This window comes from Theobroma cacao, chromosome 9 (genome assembly GCF_053813885.1).
Source record: "Theobroma cacao isolate CCN51 chromosome 9, ASM5381388v1, whole genome shotgun sequence".
Lineage (NCBI taxonomy): Eukaryota > Viridiplantae > Streptophyta > Magnoliopsida > Malvales > Malvaceae > Theobroma > Theobroma cacao.
This window is the reverse complement of record NC_142647.1, coordinates 35,969,095-35,972,860: the sequence shown is the minus strand read 5'-3', so window position 1 is coordinate 35,972,860 and position 3,766 is coordinate 35,969,095.

Sequence of the window (3,766 nt, the reverse complement as noted above, 5' to 3'; positions counted from 1 at the left end):
GGTGCTTAAAAAAGTCTTCTTGATGCCGTGAGGCCACAGCCCTAAACTTTGGAAGCCATGGCCTTGCAGACTTGTCTTGATTTTCTCATATTCAATTGCACTACTTTGACTTCAACATGATGTTTTGCCCCCTTACAGGATGAATTGGGTAAAGTAGTAAGTATAAAATTGTAGCTCTACCTCTTATCTTTCCAATGGTCTAAAAATCATATCATTTGGACTTTTGTAGTGGGAGATATGTTCAAAAAACCACAATATATGTAGAAAAAGTCTACACCTACAATGTATTCTCCTGGTCCAATTAAAAATCCTTCTTCAAATCTATAAAAGCACAATTTAATTAATAGCAGCTTTTCTTAAGCAGTTTAACAGCTAACTTAGTCTAAAGTAATTTAAATTCAAGTGACCCAACATAATTAACTATAATTAAATAAATAACTAAAACACCTAAAATCTATGCCAAAACTCAAGAACCTAGCAACTTAATAACTAAAATTAAGACCAAATAACTCTATATCATAGAGTTATCAATACTTGAACCCTACAACTACCGGATTATTTTTGGAATTTCCTACCTAAACCCGAAACCCGATATCCTACCGATTACTTGTTAACTATCCAATCCCATTTAAACATCCAATTGTGCAAAAAAGATTTATTAACCATTTCATGGGTGCCCAATCACCCAACCCCTATAAGATAATAATTATATTTCATAATTCACTAATAATTGAATTTATAGAAGCAAACAAACATTAAAATTAAAATTTAAACAACAAATTGTTTTTAAAATATCTCAAATAACAACTTAATTAACCAAAAACAAATAAATAAACATCTCTAGTAAACATTAATTATTGGGTTCTCGTATCAACTATCGTACGGGTAATACCCATACCTTACCTAGACACGAAACGGGTAATAAAATTACTACCTGAACTCGTTCCAAACTCAAATTTAAAATACCCATACCTTATATAATCAGATTGTATAACTATATAAATGGTACCTAGTACCATCTCTAGTTTTACATATTAAATGGACGGGACATTGCCTACTTAATCTATATCTTCAAATTAACCGGTATTTACTTGTTAGAAAACAAAATTGCTCTAATGAATTAAAGAAAATAGCAAGCCACAAGTTTAGCCCAATGGTTGAAGCCCTTCTTAGGATAGCAGAAAGCCTATGCGGTGGGAACGACGCCCTGTCCCCACCATGGGTTTAGCCCAACTTTCAGGTCTGTTTTAGTAATGGTAGCGGAACTTCTATAGGGTGGAAGTTATTGCTTTAGAAGAAAAGTAATTCAAGAGTGGGGTTGTATGGGAAATTGTAATATAAATTAACTAAATGTGAAAATCAAAATGCAGTGGTTACTAAACAATAATAATCAGATATAAATCTACAAAATCAATAATAAATATGAAGCCCGTATTAGTAGAGAAATATGTATATAACAATCTTGGAGCCTCTTGATAAATAATATAAGAAACTTAGATATAATGAAAAGTGATAAATTGAACTTGACACAATATCTTAAAATAATGTTGAAAGAGAATTTATGACAAGTGATGTTATATGCTAATGTAATAAGAAGCCTTATGTATGCTCAAGTGTGCATGAGGCCTCGAAATTGCTTATTTATTGGGTCTTTTGGAAAGATATTTATCTAATTCTTGTAGAGATCATAGGAAGTGGCAAAGAAGTTAATGAGATATTTGAATAGGACCAAGAATTATATGCTAGTTTATGAAAACCTTTAAGACCTTAAGTTGAAAGATTATACAAATTCTAACTTAACCCGATGTTCAGATGATAGAAACTTCATATTAGGACTTGGTAATTTTAGACACAACACATTAACACGACACGGGAAGATACGAGGTTAAACAGGTTTGGGTTTAACTCTAACATGTTTCGTATTTAATCATATTTGACACATTTAAGACACAAAAATTTCCGTATCTTAACGTGTCTAACAGGAGTAACACGTTTAAAACACATCTAAATAATTTTAATTAATTATGTTATTGTGTTTAAATGTATAAACATGTTTAATCGTGTTATCGTATTTAAACGTGTATACATGACATGTCTATCAACTTGTTAAAAATTAATAGTCAAAGACTATTTTAGCCTTACTTAAATAATTTCAAACAAAAATATTAATAAGATTTTTAAATTTTATAAAGATAATAACGTAATTATGCTATGCCCAAACCCTAATTTTAAATTTTATTTTGTTATATTTGATGTTATTGTTATTTTTTTTGTTATAATTGTTTTTATAATTATTAATTATAAATTTTCAAAACGAATTGAGAGGAGGGGGCATTTATCTAACCACTCTAATTAATTTCTATAAACAATTTACTACAAATCCATTGAATTTCTGTAAATAATATTGTCAGAAAATTTTGAAAATTTCATAGACTAATATTTATCATTAATTACTTTAATATTAACTAACATTTTCTTAATTTTAAGTATTGAAAAATAAAATTTGTAGTTGTAAAATTCTATAAATTAAATTTTTTTAAGGCAAATCTTTAAATTTATTATTAGTCTCTTTCGTCATAAGCTTCAATTCTGTTCTTTTTATCATGCCTTTTGTTTTTTAGGATATTAATATAAACGTTAATTGTTCTAGTTTTATAATCCTTTAGCTGTGTTCTAGGGTGGGGAGTTTTTATTAGATATCTAATATCCCTAAACTGGATTTTTTTTTTAGTGCTTTCGGGTTATTTTTGGTTTTTATTTTTTCATGTAATTCATAAAATCTAAAATTATTTTAACTTTAGTATCAAGTAATAAAATTGTGTACTTCTCAAGAAAAAAATTAATTTTCAATATAAATATGAAAATTAAATTTATTAAAAATTGAAAAAATATAATTGAAATATTAGAGAGATCAACTTCAGAATTTGACCACCATAGATAATGGGATCTGCCATTTCGGGAGTAAATCCAATCATGGGTAGCCTGGCAAGACCCTAGACCCAGCAGCTTTAAAGTAGTAAAATTTTGTTGCTGATAATAAGCTTCATAAATTACGTTTAGGTAAAAGTGGAAGGCAGGTCACGAGTTGCCAAATTGGATGTCAGAGTTGGTGCCTTTAATTGATTTGAATTGAGGAGTGCCATACAAAATAAGATGCTTGAAAGTGACCGCATAATTTAGCTAGGAAAAATAATGAATCACTCACGGTATGCACACGTTGAACCTATGGCATGCATGCTTTGTTACGATGTGGACTTGGGGACCCATTTCTACATGTAAGGTCATTGACAAATACTTATGACCACTAGCATTTCAACAATTTCTTTTTTTTTTTATGATTAACGTGACAAAAGTTTTAGGGTCAATATTGTAGATTTGAGACTTAGATGAAGACTTTTAACAATATTTGCATTAAATAAGATTATCAAACTAAGGAAAATATATAGTAACACTCCTCTCCTTCTCATCTCTTTCCTTTTCCTCTCTTCCCCAGCAATCAAACAAAGCAAGGAAATGACTTTTGAGTTGTATCAAGAACACGAGAAATGAATTTTATAGTAGTCAGTAGAGGGTACGTAAAAGCTTTTGTAAGGCAACATGATATTTGGTCCCATTTGCTCGGCATGATATGCATGCATATATTATATTACTAACGTAATTGGCCTTGGCTACCTCTTTTCCAATGATATGCTTCTTTAGCTAATTAGCTCGTTTGCACGAGTTCTGAATCAAACCGATAAAGAAAGAGCAGGCTTAGCTGTATTAA